The 20,458-nt window shown below is 48.7% G+C and overlaps 1 long non-coding RNA gene across 2 annotated transcripts; it reads right to left on the reverse strand.

The window, feature by feature from the left end:
- Positions 1 to 8,112: 8,112 nt before the first annotated feature.
- On the reverse strand, positions 8,113 to 11,977 carry LOC107213498. 2 transcript variants are annotated; one of them, XR_001524742.3, is made up of 3 exons: positions 11,524 to 11,977; positions 10,796 to 10,888; positions 8,113 to 10,518 (listed from the first exon to the last, which is right to left on the reverse strand). It is a non-coding gene; the product is annotated as an uncharacterized LOC107213498 (long non-coding RNA). The 2 variants fall into 2 exon arrangements; XR_001524741.2 differs by lacking the exon at positions 11,524 to 11,977 and adding an exon at positions 11,351 to 11,476.
- Between the last annotated feature and the right edge of the window lie 8,481 nt (positions 11,978 to 20,458).

The raw sequence follows: 20,458 nt of genomic DNA on the forward strand, positions 1-20,458 counted from the left end.
GAGCGTTTCAAGTGGAACTTTCAGGAAACTCCATTCTCAATCACAATGGAATTCTGTCTCATAGAGAAAACTCTGGAGAGAAGGCACGTGGGCTCTCAGCACACCTGGCAATCAAACCCAGAGCTCCAAAATCTACTTCAGTGACCTGAAACAGCAAACAGAGGCAGACGTGCCTGTACAGTTATGGAAATAAAAGGCAAAGAAATAAGCTGGAACTCTTACTCCCATTTCCCCAGAGTCCTTTAATGCTGTAAATATTGCCCCTGAAGACACATGCTCCCCAGCTCTCCAGGAGAGGTGCCAGCCTTTTGGAGCAGGCAGCCTTTATTGGAGACTCCAGGGATTCAATAAAGGTACCTTTGAAGTGGGAAGTTCAGCTCCGCTCCAGGGAGAACGGGCATTTTCTGCTGTCATTGTCATTTTTATTCCAATGATAAAAAGGCTGTATGCAAGTGCTTGGGGCTGCACCAGGGGCCGGTGGACTGGCTTTTCCTGGCAGGTGTAAATACTCACACATCAGGGCAGTGTGGCAGTGCAATGACCTATTGCAACCACTCGGCAGAGGGGAAACTGCAGCAGTCCCAGCTCTTCCCACTCATGGCTGTTTGCTTGACAAAAAGAGTGTGGACATGAAGGGCTCTGGTGTAAAAAAACCCCACAGATGTGCTGAAGAACAAACATAAAGTTATTTTTTTAATGCAAACATTAATTTGTAATGAGACTTGATAACCAGGTCATGTTTGTTCTCAAGGTTTGCGTGCCTGGCCCCTTCCAGATCAAAATGAGCATGTAAAACATAAAATATCTCCACTCTCAGCATCCTAGAGGTGCTCAGATTCTGACAAATCCATGTTTGCACTAATATGGATGGAAAGTATATATATATATTGCATTGTTGCAATATATTTTTCAATTTTAGGGGTTTTTAATTAAAAGCAGCACAGCACTGCTACCCAGAGCCCCAGGTAACATCCCTTCCTCAATGCATGGATTTGGTTAATAGAAATGAGTTTTCAGTAACTGAAATATTCTGCTATTTATAAGATCTTTCCAGAAGGCACTTCCTTGTATGTGTTGTTCAGTAGAAACAACAGCCTTGTAGCATTGCTGTGAAAGAGCACACAGTATATTTCAGACTTACTTCGAAGCACTAACAAGACCCAAAGATCCTGGGAAAAAATGGAGAAATACCTGCAGGAATCTTTGCTTCCACTTAGTCACAATGTACCTCCACATTACAGCCTCACCCACCAGGCTTCCACTGCCTGGGGCACTGCAAAACACTTCATGGCCAAGTTGGCACAAATTAGCACACATCCAGTTCCACGTGGGAGGAACAGACTGCCTCTCTGCACTGGGAAACTGCATCACCAGGCTTGAGCCTGGTCAGAGCTGTGCCACCAAACAGATTCCATGGCACCCCAGAGGTTTGGTCCTAACTGAGGATATCAGCTCTGGTGGGCAAAACACTCCCACCATGGAGCAGCCTTCCCAGTTCATCAAAAATCCCCATGTCCACAGCAGCCCCATGGCAAGCTCTGAACAGGAACCTCTGCAGGTTAAGGATGCAGGAGGTCTCCTGCCTCCACAGCATCTCCACATCTTCCATGTTTATCCAGAGAAGACCTCAACCTCATGTGCAAGTAATGTACATCGTCCCCAGGAATGGCCCATAACTGAGATTGAAGAGGGATGTGAGGAGAGAGGGAGGGCAGCAGCACAGTCACTAGCCCAGCTGGCCATTAACCCTTCCCTGCAGGTGGGGGAGCATGGTTATGGCTTTTCATGCCTTATCCATGCTCCTGGCCCCCACTGTGAGAGCACATCCCAGCCAAAAGCAACTTTATTGATTATTTCTGAGTGATCTCCTTCGAGCATTAGGTTTAGAGTAAATGCAAGCATGCAGAGGGTGGTGGGTAGGGATCTGCAAGTGACAGATTGGGAAGGACCTGCTCAGGGTGGCAGACAAAAGCTGAGTCCCTTCAGACCTGAGGGACATTCAGGTACACTGCAGAAGGCTGACACTGTGGGGAAACCTCCACAGCCACAATCATCAGTCCCCTGTAAATGCACACTGCTTTGATGTACAGAAGGTGAAGAAAACATAAAAAAAGCAATTGGAAACCTGCATGGTTAGTTAGGGACTGTTCCACTGCTGGCTTTTCTGAGGCTCCATGGTTATCCAGCCTTTGGAAGCTGAGCAGTGCTGTTCCCTCAGCTGCTGCTGCTCACAGGGTCAGTGGCACAGACAGCCCCAGGACTGGCTCCACACACCTGAGCCTCAGAGAAGCTCCTCACCATTAAAAGTCAATCAACTACCAATCAGCTATTGTATTATGCATACAGTAATCAGAGAAAAACTATGTTCATATTTTTCCTGCAGAAATATAAAGGGATTTTTTTTCATGCCTGCATCTGTACATGACTCATGAGGGAGATCCCAGGAAAGCTCTGTGGAAAACTCTGACCCCCTGCTTGCTCCACACAAGAAAAGCTCAAACTTGTACAAAAATGCACCAGAACAGAGGAAAAAAAGTTCTCTAGCTCTGTCACATGAAAAAAAAAAAAAAAAGCCAAACTCTCACAAGCTCTCTCTCCTAATCAGGATGCAGAAGATAACAGGAAACTTCTTTCTTCTGCCTCATCCAGAAATCCCTGCAGCTGCAAATGAAGGGCGACAATGACTGGACAGGCCCACAGGCAATGGAAATGATCCACAAACACAGTGACATTTATTCTACGTGGGAGAATCAACACTCCCCCACTTCATCTGAACCTGCTAGTAGAGGGAACAAATGAGCTGTGCAATAATTTGAATTGAGTTTCTCTAAGAGAGCACAGGAAGATAAGACTTGACATCAGCAAAGCTCTTCTACGCTTCCCTAAATTACTGCAATTTCAGTCTTGTTCTCGTTTCCAAGCAGGTTTCATCCAAGCCAAAACCAAATTAGAGAGGAATAGTTTATGTGAAATATACAGAGAAACTATAAAACAGAAACAACCCCAAAAATCACATCTCCCTAAACTGAAAAGCAATTCATCTGCATTTTTCAGTCCTGGGAGCAGAACAGAACATCAAACTCAGAGAGAAGCAATAGTTCTCACAAAAGCCAGCCCTGCACCACAAACCTTGTTGGGGAAAAAGCCCAAAACCAAACGAGTCTCTACTGGAGGTAGGAGGAAAAGGGCAGGAACAGTGGAGGGGAGCAGACCAGAGTGCTGCACAGAACAAGATTCCATGCAGGGAAGAGTTCACCAGCAAAGGAAAAGAAATAGAGAGGCATTCAAGACTAAATTCCACTGAAACCACAGGAGCCTGAACACCAGCCTTGGTGCCAAGGGGCAGGCTGGCAAAACACCCCTAAACTCCTGTGGCTCTACTGCCCAAAACAACCAGTGCTTTCCTAGAGAGATCAGCTGCTTCCCAAAGGTTCCCGAGAGAATAATCCTGAGGAATGGGGGATCTTCCCTGCAGCAGGGCATGCTCAGCCAGCAAGAATGATTCCTACAAAGAAACAGTGTCTCACCGGCTTCCAGACACACTTTTACCTGCCCCGAGGCACTCGAGACTTCAAACAAATGACTAGCAAAAGAATACAAAGAAAGGGAGGGGGGGGAAAAAAAAGAGGAAAAAAATCCATTGACATCTACCACTGGCACAACCTCAGCCTGAGTTACACATCCCAGTTCGGCTCTTTGGAGCTGAACTTGCACTTCAAGCATGACTTTAAAAATACACTGCTGTGTTTCCCCTCCCAGAGGAAACACCAGGTTCTTGTGGGGAAAAGCTGCTGTGTGTGCTGGAAACAGTGCTAAGGTCCACAGGTCCTGCTGGTCCCAGAGGGGAGCTCAGAGAGGGACAGATCTGGCTGAGCCCTTGTTTATAACAGGCTGCAGACTGTTCTCCCACTGCCCTGGGGCAGACGCTTTTCATGCTTGTCACAGTTGAAAAGTGATTTTTCAGGAAGGTTTAAAGAAAATCCATTTCTCATTTATTCAGCATTTATTTGTAGCTGCAGAAAAATTGTCCAGCTACTGCTTTGCAGTCAGACACCCAAACTTACTCTGAGCTTCACAACCTCTCACTTGGCTCCTGCTGTAACAGCTCATTTGGGAGCACAAAAGGCCAGGAATGGATCTGTAAACTTTCCCTACTGGGTCCGAAGTGCTGAAGGAACACGAAACAACAGTGACTGCAAAGCAATAGCAAAGGGGGCTGTTGTGCAGTGCAGAAGCTGCAGCTCACCTGCCTGGGCACTGCACTGGCACCAGCAACAGGGACAGGACCTGCTGGCACGGGGGCATGGAGCTGGCAAATCCCCTCTGGCAGCACCGATCCACTCACACAGCACACACCCCAGCTCAGCTCCGTTTGTAAAACCCTAAACCTGACTTAGTTATCTGATCACTGTAAAAAACAAACATACAAAAATCTAATCCTTCTCTGAGCAGGGCACTCAGAGGTGCTTGTCTGCCCAGCTGGGATCATGCTTGCTACTGCAAATATGAATTAGGACCCACATCTCTCTCCTAAAGCCCCCAATATGTTATATTCCACAACATCAGGAGAAACAGCTGCTAAGGGAACACCAGAACATTTAAGGGCTCAGCAGAAAACAATCCTGCACTCCCCAGCTCAAGGGAAGTCTCCTCCCTGCCATCACAGGTTTGGGGTTTTTTTCTAAGGTGTGGTCTTGGGCATTTATAAGCAGAATTCTACAATGGTTAAAGTGTACCATGTCCTGTGATCACACTGTTACTGGAGGAACTTGGATCCAGACAGCTTCCAGCCAGCAACTACATGGGAACCTAGAGAGTGTGGCAGCCCCCAGCCTAGGGAACAACACTGCTCAGCTTCCAAAGGCTGAATAACCAGGGAGCCACAGAAAAGCCAGCAGTGAAACAGTAATAACTTTTTCCCCTTCAGGAAGGCATGCAGGGCAGTTCATGCAGCTTGGTATGAAAAATGCTCAAGCAGAAATGGCTGAGCTGAGAGCAGCAAGCGCAGTCCCATCCTTGCTCTACACTGGCCACAGCTTTTCTGCACTCTGCCACTGCTCAGCCAGCATGAGTGCCCACCTAGACTCACCACAATCATTCCCAAGCTCTGTGTCCTCCTGCTCACAGCAGTACAGACATCACATTCTGTGTTGTCCCCTAGTTGGGACGATGAGTGGCATCTGGCTACCACAGCTCAGAGCCCAGAGAACCCTTCAGCATACACCCAGCAGCAGACTCAGTTATCCCCTCCAACAGGAATGGAGCATCCTTTCCCTACTCTGACTGCTCTTCAAGCAGCACATTGGCAGGAGAAGCACCATGGGGCAGCACCCAGCTCCCCTGCCACACCCTGTCCTACCCCTCCCTCAGCAGCTCTGCCTGTACAGAAAGAGCAGCAGATGCTTCACAGCAAGACAGTGCCGAGGCTTGGGAAATCTATTTTGGGATCTCGTATGTCAGTCGTTTACAAGTCGATACAATTCCTGAAGCAAATGCCATGAGCAGAAGGAGTAAAATCTGGGCTGGAGCTCTCCTACAACACAAGAATGTCTTCAGGGCAGGACATCCTTCTTTACCTGGGTGTTGCTCAGGTGAGCACTTGTTGCCCTTCAAACAACCAGGCACCGCTTTCCCATGAAACAGTTTCCTAAACAAAGCACAAACTATTACAGCCCTTAGTAGGGTGAAGAAAAAACTTGCATGAATTATGGAAGTAAACACACCTACCTCCTTTTGAGAGGCATCAATTTCTTTGCACTCTTTGAGTCTTTTCAGCACAGCCTGGGCATCAGAAAGAGCCTCAGAGAAAACACTTTCATATTGAACAAAGAAATCCAGTTTACAGCTTTTGCTCTCTGCTGCTGTGCGAGAGAAACAAGATGAGCTATTTGCTAATTGAATGGATTCGCAGAAAGCATGATGTGATTGAAAGGCATCAGTTTGTAACCGGCACATTGGCTATAATAGGAAAACTGTGACTTATAAATCCCTTCTGAAGACATCACACAGCCTGGAGGGAAAACCAACAGTTTATTTAACACCAGTTATAAATGGAACATTTATTTTAAACCCAGTACAGCCTCTGTTTTCCTCCCATGCTGAACAGGAGTTTAAAGGATAAGGTAGCATTAGCAAGCAACTCTGTTCACTTGCTGTTAGACAAATTGTCTAATCAGCCCCATGTCCTGCAGTAATACAGATCCCACTGCATGGCAATCACATGCCTGGGCAATAAAAGTTTTGCTCACTCTGGCAGAGCAAAGAGCATGAAGCAAAAACCAAAGGAAGAAAACCTCTACAGAACAGGGGGACATGTTGCTGTTGCTCCCAACCCAGGGCAAACTAAAAAGATCAAACACAGAGTAAAAATACCCCAAAACAGGCAAATGTGAGCCAACACATTCGTGTTTCAAATAAGAGGCAATGCTGTGCCCAGATTTGTGATGTCTCTCAGCTAAATCCCTCAATTGCCCTTTCCCCTCTAGAGGTTCAGCAAGTTTCTCTTCCATACAGATGGAAGATGAGCAGGGCCATGTGAATATTAGAAACAGGGGTCTGCTTGCAGTCCAGGGTCTTCAGCACCTCCTTCTCAGCATACCATGGTCTCAGCTCGCTGATTTATGAGTCTTTTCCTCTAAAATGTAATTTTTGGCAGAAGTCCCTAACCCTAATCCCATCTACCAGAGCCTCCCTTTAACTTCCCCCACTCCCCAACCCACTGCAGGAGGGAGAACTGATAGGACATCTGCTATCAGAAGTTTTATCAGTGGGACACCTGGAGTTCTAAGATAGACAAGATAAAGATGTTACTGTCTTGTCCACACACTAGGATGCCTATGCTGGAGTGGCCACAGAACAGTATGAGCATTAGAGAAAGAGCACCTGGATGAACATCTCTGCCCTCAGGAGAAGCATAGCCTAACAGCAGGGTATGAGCTTTAACAAACCAATGCACATACACCGATCTCAAAGCTCTGCCTCACATGAAACCAGGCTAGAGCAACTCACAGCTTGTATTAAATCACATCAGAAGCTGACACTGGGTGCAGGCTGAGCTAGCATCCCACTTCTCCAAGGCATCAACCCCCTTGGAGCTCAGCTTTTGTGGGAAGCAGGACTTCCTGTCCACAGGCAGGCAGGACCCCCCTTACTTCTGCATGGCACTGCCTGTGGTGGCTGTGGGAATACAAACTAGAAGAGACATCACCTCATCCCAGAGCTACAGAAGGCTGAAAAACAGGTTGGTGGATACCAGAAATGCAGGAGAGCTCTACTGCACAGCCAAGAACTCCCTCAGGCTTTAAAGATGAAGTGCTATGAAACTTGTTTTTCAGGCACCAGGAGATCACAGATGGTTTTGACATCACCTCAAAACAGAGGTGTTACACTCCTCAGTACTCCTGAGTAGTTCTGAAGCAAGAACACTTCTCTGGAAAGCAGAAAAACCTGAGTGGGCTGATAGCCACCCTCCTGCCCCCCAGAGCCAGGGCTTCTCCAGGCACATTGTTACCAAAGGCTGGCTGATCTCCAACTCATCTTTCCGAGCAGCAAATCCACCCCCAGCCCCATGCACAGGGCCAGCCACCTGTACTTCCAGTCAATCCAACATGCAGGCTCTGCTCTCCTCCCACACCATTTTAAATCACAAGGAACCAAGCTGCCATCAGCAGAATTGCTGCTGGTCGTGGGAGAAGAGACAGACCCGATTCTTTTGCCAGACTCCGTGTAATAGCAGTTTTAGTCCACCCACTCCTTCCCTGGAGCTGAAGGACTTCCAGTATCTGAGTTGAAATTGGGTCTGCTGGTTAAATAATAATAGCTATGGCTCTTCCTAGAAAAGGATAAGCAGGAAACATCGATGTCCTGGAAGAGACGTCTGCTCACTTTGCCATGAATATCCTCCTGCATGAAACCCATTGCTTGCACTGTGGCAGGCTGGAGGAAGCAGCAGCACCGTCTGCTCCCTCTATTCCTGGCAGGAATATAGAAGACATATTTGCTCATGAGAGCTCAAAACAGTGAAGCTCTAAGCAGCCTACCAGCATGTCCTCTTCTTCATTACAGCAACTCAGAGGACTGGAAAATGTGTCCTGAGTAATTAGCACAGACATATTTGTTTAAAAACATTTTATTTCTTTAATTATAGAGACCCAAACCATCCAGAACCACCAAAGAGAACAGGATTTATAACAAGGGATGTTGACCAAGACTAGTCTCAAGGCAATTGTACCCTACTCAGAGAACACTTCAGGCTTTTATTCAGTATTTTATTCTGGATCTCTAGAGCCAGAAGGGACCACCATCAGCAATCTGATTGCTCATCCGTCACTGCCTCCCAGATTTCCAGGCTCAGTTTTGGCTTGGGTTTGGCTAAAGTCTCTCTTCCAGTCAGGAGCCCAGTAATGATAACTGATTTTTAGGTGGAGGACCCTCCACTGCCACACATATTACATCTTGTTTCTCACCCGAGTTTGTGTGGCTATGTCTCCCAGCCATCCTCCAGATGACTTTTGGGAGATTTGGCCGGGGGACTGGGCAGAACTGGGAGTCTCTCAGAGCAGGTAACTGATAGCTCAGCAGCAATGAGCACTGACAGAGCCTGTCTGCCTCTGCCAAATTTAAAAACCCAACAACTATTGCCTCACTGCCAAGCCCTCCAAGCACAGTGGTTCCACAGCCTACTGCTCTGCTGTAGCCATGCAGAGACAGGGAACTTGCAGTGCTCACATGGATAATGAAGCTGTATAAAATCACCCTGCACACCCAGTGCAAAACTAAAAGAAAGGAAGTCCTATGCAAGCTCTAAAAAGCTAAAACTAAGAAGGCAGGGGAAAAAAAAAAAAGTGGACAGAAATAAGGAAAATGGGAGAATCCAACTTATCTGTCCTCAGTTAATGGCACTTCTGTTGGAGCTGATTGGAGAGGCTCACGGGAGCACCCCACAACCCTCCTGTTCCTACACTCAGCTCTCTGCTTGGGGAGCTAAAATCCAAAGTGGTCTTTGCAGGAGGCGTGGCTGCCAGTCCAGGACAGCTCCCTGCCCTGTGAGAGGAGCTCACCCCATCCCAGCCCATTTGCACTCAAAGGCTCATTTCACAGTCCTCATGGAAATCAGTGAACGAAGCAGGACAGAAAGCTGGGATACATCTCTTGTGTTGCTCAGCCCTGCAGTCCCTTGGGCATGACAGTGGCCTCTGTTTTTAGCTCTGGGGAGCTAAGAGCAGTGACAGCCTTAAATCACAATCTGAATACTTTCTGCGCCTGTTTACCAGTTTCCTGTTTTCTTGTTACCAAGGTGATGATCTTACACTGAGGGTTATTGGAAAGCCAGAAAATCAAGGACTGCAATTCAATTTTCTTACCTCTCCCACAAAAAGTAATTCAGCCTTTGAAGTGCTGAAAGATGCTGAGGGGTCATTACTTGTCTCTGGGGCGCTCCAAAGGGGCAGAGCAGGCAGCTCACACAGAGGATAATGTGAAATCCAGCACAAGGAACCAGGGCACACCAATTTGTTTTTCAATCTATTTTGTTGCAGTTCAGAGCATCAGTGCAGACTGGTAACAGAGGAAAATAAGCAGCATTTTGACTAAATTCAGGGCTCCAGTCTCTAAAGGCAGCAGAATATACCACTCAAACCCCGCACATTTTGGCTGTCTGTCTGCACTGATGCTCTGAATAGAAATACAATAGATCAAAAAACAAAAACAGCTCTGCAACAACTCTTAATTGGCAAGTTTTCTTCAAACCGAGAGCTGCCCCAAAAAGCAAGCAAAATCATGCAGTGAAAAACCTGCACAAACTCAAAGAAAGAGCCAAAGTTTGCTCCAGTCACTGCTCAGCCACGGATCACTGTGCCCAAGAATACCAAAAGTGCTAATTATAATTTGCAGGTTCCCTTAAGGTCCTCAAAAAACAAAAGCTGGACATCTGAACTGCTTTTTGTGAGGAAGGTTTACATCACAGAGGAAGGTGTGTTGCAATTTCTTAGTGACTTGTTTAAAAAAAAACAAAACTACACTACTTTGACCAGGTTTTGTGACCCATTTTGTATCAGCAGAAGAACAGGAGCCATTTGTTCTTAGCCAAGGGCAGACATGGCTCAACACAGCACTAAGGTGCCTTGATGCAAAAGCCTTTAAAATTACACTTCTCAGGGATGGTCACCCCAAAACAAGTCTGATTCCTTCAGACTTCTTAGTAAATTCACAGAATTACTAGAAGCTACGACAGTCCAAGACACCTGGACTTCCACCACTGTCACCTCCTGCATCAGTTTGTCAGTGAGGCTCCTCCTCAGCCCCAAAACTCCATTAAGACAAAAGAATTTTCAACAGCTCTTCAAACATGAGTGCAGCTGCTCCAAAAAGGCAGAGGAAGATGCAGCATTGTGAAAGCCAAGTAGAGTTTGCTCCAGAAAGCCAACATGCTTCCTCCATCTCCTGGAAGAATTTTATAATTGCTGAGCTGCCTTTTGAGGGATGTCTTTGGCATCTTCTTTAAGTGGTATGTCCAGGAAGCTAAAATATACCGGAAAGAGGAAACAAGAGTGAATGAGTAGGGCATGGAGGCTGGGAAAGGACCTCTGTTCTGGTGCATACTCCAACAGGCTGTTCCTGCTGTCCCTGTCTTTGAACCAGGGTGTCAACCAAATTCCTCCTCAAATACAAGAAACTTGGCATATCTTAACCAAAACCCTGCAGAACCCTGCAGGGGTTGCAGATGTGATTAGTGGTCCAAAGCAAGGAGAGGAATATGCTGTGACCAAAGCACAACATAAACCCTTTCCATACCTACCTTTAAAAAACTTCCTGGAGGGTCACACAGGATGCACAGCTAATATAACACCTTTGGAGGGTCAATGCAACCCAGCAGACAGGCTTTGGCTCGCTGGTAGAGACAAAATTTCTGATGAAACATATCTTATGTGTAGGTTACAAAAAGTAAGGCCCCTGCCACAAGGCAGAGGGAAGATGGGGAGTGTTTTACGTGAGAGGGACTGCGGTTTTTGGGCACCCAAGGCGCACCTACAAGGCTGACTTCGATTTAACATGGGAGGGGTGCGGGAGTCCCCGCTCCCGCTCAGGTTGAAGGCAGAGGTGCCCCTCAGTCCCCTTCAACCTCCTCAGAGGTTTCGTAGGGTCTGGTCCTTCCCTGCGGGTGGGGGAATCACCCACCCACCCATCCCATCCCCGTCCCCGGCTCCCCATCCCGAGGGGAAGCGCCCCATCCCCGGCGCGGCTCTGGCACCGAGGCGGGACAGCGAGGGGTGGCTGGAGCCGGGACAGCCGGGCGGAGTCACCGAGCCGCCGCAACCCCCCGGTACCGAGCAGGCCCGGATAAATGTTTTACCTTTATTGGGAGCGGCGGACACAGCGAGCGGCAGCGGGAACAATAAAGCTTCAACAACAGCCGCCCCTGTCCCGCCCGCTCCCCCTCACGACGCCGCCATCTTGGGGCCGCTCGCCCCCTCCCCACTGCTGCCTTCCAGTCGAATTTTATGTCCCCTGGCTGAATTTTCTCACCTTTTGCAAACGTAACTGATGTAGCCAGGTAACTTCTACAACAGAAGTTGCTTAATGAAAAAAAAATAAATAAAAATCTTGTGTTTCAAGCATCGCGCAAGGTCACGTCACCGAAATAAATATGCATTAGATAGGCGGAGAAGATGTGTTCGATGGGCAGGTTCGTGAGAATGTTGCTGCATAAAAGATACAGCTTTTTACCCCTTGGTGCGCTTGATTTGTGGAAACCTCCACCATACACCGTGCGCAGATTAAATGATGTCTCCTTTCTGAATGAGACGTTTTGTGTGTGTTTTGGGAGCTCCTAAAACCGGTAACAGAGGCGCCCCGCCCCGGGCAGCGCTGAGGGAGCCGCCGGCCATGGTGGCCGCTGTCACAGCCCCTCACGGACTCTGGAAGGGCCTGCCCGGGGAGGCGGTGGAGTCGCTGCTTCTGGAGGCCTTTAAAGAAATCGTGCTTAGTGCCATGGTTTAGTTGACAAGGTGCTGTTGGGTCATAGGTTGGACTCGGCCTCGGAAGCCTTTTTGAACCTAATTGGTTTTGTGTTTCTGTAATAAGACTTTACCTTTCCTGTGTTAGGGGCTCACTCCCTGAGGGAGGTGGTAGTGGTGGCCGGGGCACAGGCTGGGGGCAAACAGCCAGCCGTGAGGGGCATGTGCGGCTGAGGCAGAGGAGACGTGTCCACCTCAGGGTCACCTTGGCCTGGCCCAAGGGAATGTTTGGGCAGTGCTGGACCCTCCAGCCCACACCCTGCGTGTACTTCGGGGTGCTGGCTGTGGGACATGGGGCAAGCGGGCGTTATCTGCTGCTCCATTACCTGCTTGCCCAGTTTCCAGCCATTTGCTCCCCTGTGTGCTGTACGAACAGCTCTCTGTGCCCTCCTGGAAGCATCTCACCAGGTGTGCTGGAGAGGACACCTGTGCCACCAGGGTCACCTGGGGTACCACGTCTAGAATTGGGGTGCTGAAACATGTGCGTGTCACAGGCAGGGATGTTGGGGTGTGTGGCTGCTCCTAGGATATGCAAATAGAATAAGCCCCCCAGTGCTGAATATCATCATACTTGCCCAAGTTTTGTGTGTGTTAGCCATGTGTCAGTCTGTGTGCAACAGGATGCAGAGTGGGACCAGACTGTTCTCACAGCCCATGTACCTGAGCAAGGCAAGCTGGTTTTGACTTCAGCATCCTGCCAGGGATCACCTGAGTGTCCCACAAAGGAGTCCAGGTGACCATGTACCATGTCTCCAGCTACCATTCTCCCTGGGAGCAGGCAGAAGTCCCACAGATCCAAATAGGCCTTATCTCCTCTCCCTTGAAAGAGCCCCTCTTGCTGAGACACCCAGCTCACTGAAGAAGTGAGAACAGCCCTGCACAGTTCTGCCCAAGCAGCCTCCACACAGCTTGGAAAGCTCACGGCAGGGAGTCAGATGGGGTGAAACTCAGCCTCCCCTCTGGAGCTGGGACACTGAGATGCAGTTCTCTCCTCTCCAGAGGTCACGTCTTCTGAAGGAGCGGATCCAGGAGGTCTGGCTGGGTGGGATCCCTCCAGTGGCCAAATCCAAACTATGCTGTTTCCACAAGCTTGTGACGTATGCATCAATTCCAGGCAACACAGCCCTTAAATCTGGTTTTGATGCTCTTGGAGCATCTTGAAGCAGTCACAGATCAGCACAGATCTACCCATTCGGGGAAAAGAAGTAGGAAAAACAGACATTTCACCTTAGCTCAGGCAGGGACAGCAATGAGCCACGCTTAAAGAAAGCCATGCAACCGCATCTCTCCCCTCCGCCTTCATGATTTAGCAAGCTCCATCCCTGGCTTGCGGCATCTCCTTTCAGCACTTGGGGGCACTGTTGGAGTTTGGAAAGAGGCAATTCCTGGCGTGAAAGATTTGTTTCCTTTCCGACCATGCAGAGGCACATCAGTTTTGTGGCTTCTGTTCTCAGGGGTTTGTAGCTTTGGCCTGAATGCTCCGTCTTGGGCAAAACCTTTCACAGAAAATATCAAGTCATGTGGAATTTCTTTTATCTTCATTTTTTTCTGTAAACATTCCTCCCAACTTTTTAACCCCAAGGCATCTGTCATGAGGGTCAGATCTCAAGGAAAATACTGGGCTGCACAGTGAGTTCTTGAAGAGAAGCAGAGAGTTTGATCACATGGAATTATACTTCACCTGCACAGATGGTTTAATTTTCCAAAGCACTGTTGATGCAAGGACGTGCAGCCTGTCCATGTTTGAACACAAATCTCCTCGCTCCTGGTGCCGATCTCCAGGAAAGGCAGCAGCACAGGCTGTGCTGGGGGTCAGCACTGCACTGGCTCTGTGCACAGCTCTCTGCTGGGAACCTTTGCCAGAATAATTATTTACATGTGCTGGCATAAAGTAATTGCTAATGGAGTGGAACACCATGCACGACCCCTCCGAGCTGTCCCAGAGGACACACTGGGAGTTACCAAGCAAAGCACACTTTCCATGTACCAAACCATTTCCTCTCATCCCAGCCCTCCTCCCTCCTGCCACTGGAGCAGCTGGCTCATGGTAGAGGAGTTCCTGCCTCTCTTTGCCCCATGCTCTTGCCTTTACCAGCTCATTCCAGGCTTGCAGTCAGAGACTGTAAGTTGCCCTGTTATTCCATCTAAATTGCCCTCAAAACTGAGTTGGATGGTGTCTTGGGGAAGTCTCTGCTCCCATTAAGAAGCAGGGACTGTAAATGGGTTTGAAATATTTCGCTTCCATGTTTCTCCAGCCAAAGTGAGGTTTCCCTGAAGAGATGGACTGCTGGCACCCAGACTGACTTCGCAATGCCCTCTTGTAGTTCCTGGTCCATCAGCTTCCTTGGCTTTTGACTTGATTACTTTTTACTGCAGTGATTCCCAGGACAGACCATCTTCGTGGCATATCCCATTCCTGCTTCTTTCTGTGGGATATGTGGGGAAAGAACTCTCATGTACAGCTTCCCTTAGGATACTGAACTGTGTTCACTCCATTGCTGAGTGTAGTGGTCCAGTCTGAGGAGAACATGTTGAGATCAGGCTTTCCAAAGGCCATCCTCTGCTTCTCCATCAGATTCTGACTTCTGTGGCCTCTAGAAAGTCCAATTCCCAGGCTCTGTGGTTGCTATTGCAGCTATCACATATCTGTGATCCATTACTAAATGTGATCAGGTTTCTTCCAGTCTTTCCACAGACAGGTTGGAGTTTCAGGAGGCTGCAGAGATTCCTTTCAGGATGAGGCACAGCACTTGTCTTCAGCTAAGCATCAATATCCAGCCCTGGCACCACTCCAGGCATGCCTTCATCCTCCACTCAGCATGCCTAGGCATCTGTCCATGATGTCAGCTCTCCAGTCCCCTGCTATTAGTGCCTGGACTCTTTTAAACAAAATCCCACCTTAAATGTGCACAGAGTTCACATCTTATCTGCTGCTGGCAGGTAGGAGCTATTGGTACCTTGATTTTTTTGTGATCTCAACAACCTTGCTGTACAAATTATTGTCCTGCTCAGTACCCATGTCTGTTGGGATCTTTGAGCCATCCCTTGGGCCTCTCCTTTCCATCCACACACACAAGTTAACAGACTGAAGATCCATCTGTGTGTGGTTAAAGGGATGCCCAGCTCAACTTGAACTCTTTCTTCTTTCCAAGGCTCCTCAGAAGGGGCTTCATGGTGAGCAGGGATGGCTCAGCATCCGTGCTCCAGTGAGCTGGGCAGTTCTCCCCTGCCAGAGGCTGCAGTCAACAGCTCCTGTTCTGTGTGAGCACAACCTCTCTCCTCTCTGTCACTGCTGTTAGCAGAGCAGCAAACTCCTGGCTTGGCAGGATCCCTGCACCAAGATCTGCAAGCTGCAGACTGCCCTGGGCACTGAGCACATGCACTTCTTCCACTGCTTTATTCCCTTTGCAGGCCCTTGCTGCTGCACAGTTCCCTGCTTCAGAACCAAGTATCTATTTCTTCTCCCATGCCTTGGCTTTAGGTAAAAAACAGGATCTCCGTACTCTCATTTTTTCTGGTGACAGCCGCCATCAACACCTCTCTCAGCTGTTCTAGTGCTTCAAACACCATTCCTGGGCTGAAGAGTCTGTTCTTCCAGAAATCATATCCCCATTTAGATAATAAAGTGTTTTCCTTTCATTTTCCTGCCTTTGCTCTGGGTGGCCAGCTCTTCTTGCAGCCTGTTTCCTTCCATGCATGTGCCTGGGTTTGTCTGTGATCCAGCATCCCCGGTGGTCTGGGTCCCTTTGTGTTGTCCATTTGCTCTGTTTCTAGGTGCTGATTTGTTTTCCCATTAATCTCCCTCCCTCCCTTGCTCAGCTCTCCCTAGACCGACTGCTGCCAACATGTTTCATGTATCCTGTGCTGCGTAATAACCCAAGGGAAGGGGACTTCATGCCTGGACCCTGGGGCTCTGTAAGAGCTATTTCCAGAGGTGGCAGGTGCTGGCAGGGCTCCAGCCATGCGTTCCCTTGCTGATTTAGTTGCTCTCCCTCCAAACTACCCCCCATGGCACATGTCCCTCTGCACGTCCCAACCTCGCTGTTGCATGGACCATGTTCCTGCTGGGGCAGAGCACTGCCAATCCCTTTTTGGCCCTCAGCACAGGGAGGCAGCTGCACACCAGTGCCTGCTGCTGGCTGGGAGTGGGGAGCATGCTCAGCTTGCCTTCAACTGTGCTTTGCTTTTTCTGCTGGAGGAGCAGAGGATGGAACCACCTGCTGTCCCTTGATGGTTCCCAGGTAATGCTGTGATTTGGATCCAAAGCTCCTCTCTGGGCAGCAGTGTTGTGCTGAAGAACAGAGAAGGTCTTGACCATGGAATCATAGGATGGTTTGGGTTGGAATGCACCTTAAAGCTCATTCTGTTCCACCCCCCTTCCATGGGCAGGAACTATCCCACATTGCTCCAAGCTCTGTCTAGCCTTGCCTTGAACACTCAAGAAGCAAAAGCTTCTCTGGGCACCCTGTGCCAGGGCCTCACCACTCTCATAGTGAAGAATATCTTCCTATCATCCAACCTAGATCGATTCTCCTTCAGCTTAAAGCCATTCCCTCTTGTCCTGTCAAGGGGGATGTTCTCCATCACCAGCCATGCAGGTAAATCTGTGCCCCTGGGGGACATCAAGCCTGCAAGCCTTCATCACCAAGGAGTTGTGCCTCAAACACTTCACAAGAATCCTTTCTTGGACCTGTTCTGTTTTAGGATGAATGGAAGCCAAGTGGGAGAGGTCCCAATGGGTGGCATCTAGCAAAGCAAGGTCCATCCCTACCTGATGCAGGCAGAGCAATGTGCACCCCATATATCACCCCTTGGCTATCTCAGTCCAAATGCCAGGCTGGACATTTTGGGAAGTGGTGTTGCAGAGCAAATTTTATTTAAAAATCAGTTTATGGGGTTGCTGATCATCTCTCCATCCTCAACCAGAGTGTGCTGTCCCTGCCATCTGCTGACTCCTTTGTTTGGGCTAAAGATTGAGTCCTGGGGATGACCTGAGGGCAGGAAAGGGGTAAATATAACCCCCCTCTGCTTCCTACAGCAGTCACAGTCAGCTGGATGGGAACAGTGCAGGGGATGGCAAGGCATGAGAGAGAGGAGAGAAATTAGTGAAATATCTTTGTCCCCCAAGAAAACATGCTCCTGGTGAAGGGAAAGCTGGCCTGAAACCTGGATATGGAAGGATGGTGTCAGTCCCCTGTGTCCACAGTTCACCTACTCTGCTATCACAGAGGAGCCCCCAGCTCTTTCTGATGTGGGAAACCAGCCATCCTCACTGGACAACTTTATCCTGACTGGGTTGGCAGTGAATTCCCTCAAAGTTCATCATGTGGGAAATTCAGGTTCTCTATGAGCTACTGCTGCCCAGCTGCCTCCCTGGACAGTCCAGACCTCCTCCTCAGGCTGCCCCAGTGCATCCTGCTCCCCTGGGAACAGCCAAAATTATGGACACTGTCCCTGCCCACAGGCCCAGCTGGGGCTGCAGCAACCCTGCCCAACCTGGGTCTGAGATAAATCACCAGGGCATTTAGAAATATTCATCCTGTCTTTGGGGAAGTTCAGCATTTTGGAGAGGGAGGATTTTCTAAATAGCATTAAATAGAGATGCTGGAATTATTCTTGGCTCTGTCAACAGCACAGATCTGTGTGGCTGTGTGTGGGGCTGAGTGCTCTGGCCTGGGCCCATTCCCTGCTCCTGCTTGTCTCCCTTGGGGCTTCAGGCCTTGGGGTTATTTATTTTGGGATGTCTCCCAGCAGGGCAGATATGGAAAAGGTCTATCTGTCACTGAGCTGTTTGCAAGGGAAGTGTTTTAGGCCTCTGGCTGTTTTAGCTCTGTCCCCACACATTGGGGACAGGTTGTGCATGACCACCCACCCCTGCACAGCCGTCCCAGGGCAGTGCTAACCCTGTGCTGGCTGTATGCTGGGCTGTCTTCTAATATATGGGACCCTGCAACAGTCATCCTCTGGGAAAATCTCCACTGGCACCTCCTCTGTACCTCACAGGCACCTGCACCACCTGCAAAAATGGAGGGGAGACTCAGAAATAGGGTGGTGAAAGGTTTCCAGCAAGCTTGCAATGTTCCAGATGGGTTGTGTGGATTAAACATTTCCTACCAAGCCTGTGGGTCAACCTCTGGAGGTCTTTTACTCCAGGATGAAGAATGGCACATGATCTGGTGGTCTGGAACACTGCTCCTGGATGTGAAATGTCACTAGGTGATAAGCAGAGACCTTGATTTAGCCTGATCTCCTGGGATGGGAACCTCCAGAAAGAGAAGGTGGTTCAGTCATGGTAAAATATTTCAAATTTGGACAGAGGCCTGATGGACATCTGTGTCCAGCCACCAGAACCCTCACTGGAGAGCTGCCACTGTGGACACCAGGCTCAGGAGCAAAACCTCAGTTAGCAAAACCTACCTGCTTTTGCCAGGGGAGGGACCATACCTGGTCCAGAGACCAGGACAGAGCAGGGGGGGTGGGATGAACATAAAGCCAGGGAGATGCTTAGCTTGATGCCATTCTCAGGATGACCTTACCCCATCATCTGTGCTTTTGCAGAAGCTGAAGCAGATGTAACGTGGCAGGGAATAGGTTTTTACTAATTCTCTGAGCATTTCAGGAGAACAGAAACTTTACAAATAAATGTCCACCTTCTCTGTCCCAAAGCCCTTCTTAGGCACCATCACAACTACACTTACAGTGTTCTGGTGATCCAGAGCTTTGTCCTTTAACCCTGACCCTGAAAAAACATCTTCCTTTGACACAGCTTAACCTTTGTAGTGAGCCTTGAGAATCCTAAGCACAGCAGTGCTTCTGCAGAGCAAAGTCTTGCCATCTTCAGACAATTCTGGAAGCAGGGTGAGACACATCAACCATTCTGCAAATGCCCCAAGACCACATGCAGCCCAGAGTTAAATAAATGCATGTTTATGGTAAACCACCAGGGACATTGGCCTGTGAGATATTTGATCTAAGGTCACCATCACGATTTTGCTGTTCCTCACCTTCAGGTTAAGCCACAAAAGCCTTTTCTTTCAGCAGAGCTGAGAGAATTCCTGACATTTGCTGTAGCAGGAGGTCACTTGCATCTGCAACTACTAATGCAGGTTGCTGGAGCAAGAGCAATACCCTATAAAGAAACTATAAATTCAGAAGGACTGTAGCTAACCCCACAGACAAGACATTTGATATTTTTAGGATATATTTTCAAGCAGCTGAATGTTCACTCACCACAGTTAGAGTCCCAAGAGAAGATCCTCCAGATCTCCTCTGAAGCTAAACAGAGGATAGAAACAAACCTAAAGGCTCTGATTTTCATATACTAAGGGTGGTTCAATTAATAATTAAAATGATCAAGAGGCTGGAGGGGTTGTCTTGTGAAAAGCACTGAAAAGGCTGGGATTTGTCAATTTGAAGAGTAGAAAACTGGGAAGGATGTGACAGCAGTGACCAAAAGGAGTGAATCAGGTGAAACTGAAATCAATCCCAAGAGCTAGGGGCAGTCAGTGGCACTGGTAGCATGTCACTCTGAAACAGAGAAAAGGAAAGATTTCTTCATGCAGTGAGTAACATCTCAAGAATCTGCTGCCCCAAGAGGCTGTCAGCATGGGTGGAAAGGGATTAGACCAGCTAATGAAGAGCAGGTCCATAAGGAAATATCAGAGGGAACAGTCAGACATGTGCCTGCTGCTGTCCCAAGCCCAGTGACCATGCATGATGAAGAGTAGGAGGTGCTTAGGCTGCAGAAGGCTCCCCCAAAACATCTCCCATTGCCTCTGCTGGCTGCAGGCAAGACTGGCTCTGACCCAGTGAGGTTCCTGTCTCCTTTCCTGTTCCAATTTTCTTTTGCAGGATTTTTCCATTAGTTAGCACTCAGCTAATGGGGCATCTCAGCAACAGGACTGAGCCCATGGGGATAACCTCCACCCTCATCATGGTGAGGACAAGCTCCTATTGATAGGGATGGAACAGATGGGAAGCATGTGCTGTGCCCGTGTCCAGGCAGTGAGACCATCCACACTCAGCTACAAACACGTAACGCCCTTGGCAGCTCCATCCTTGCCTGCACAGCCCTCAACTGCCTCGTGCTGGAGCCAGAGCCTTGCTGTGCTTCTGTTCTGGACATCCTGAAAAAGAAAATGCAGGCAAACTGGTTAAAATTGTCCTGGTCCAGATAAGATCTGTACGAGTATGGGTGTGATGGGGACACACCATTGTTGCACAAATCCTGCACAGCCATCAGCAGAGCTGTGTAACACACACAGACTCATGCAGGACATACAGTTTTAGTTTTTTTCTCTTCAGGGTCTTTGCACAGGCAAATAACCCATCTGCTTTTCCAGCATATTTCTCCTAAATTATTTGGACTGCTTTGGATGGGGCTTGGAGCAACCTGGTCTAATAGAAGGTGTCCCTGCCCATGGTAGAGGGTTGAAGTAAGAAGG

The sequence above is a fragment of the Parus major genome, chromosome 21 (assembly GCF_001522545.3).
Source record: "Parus major isolate Abel chromosome 21, Parus_major1.1, whole genome shotgun sequence".
Classification (NCBI taxonomy): domain Eukaryota; kingdom Metazoa; phylum Chordata; class Aves; order Passeriformes; family Paridae; genus Parus; species Parus major.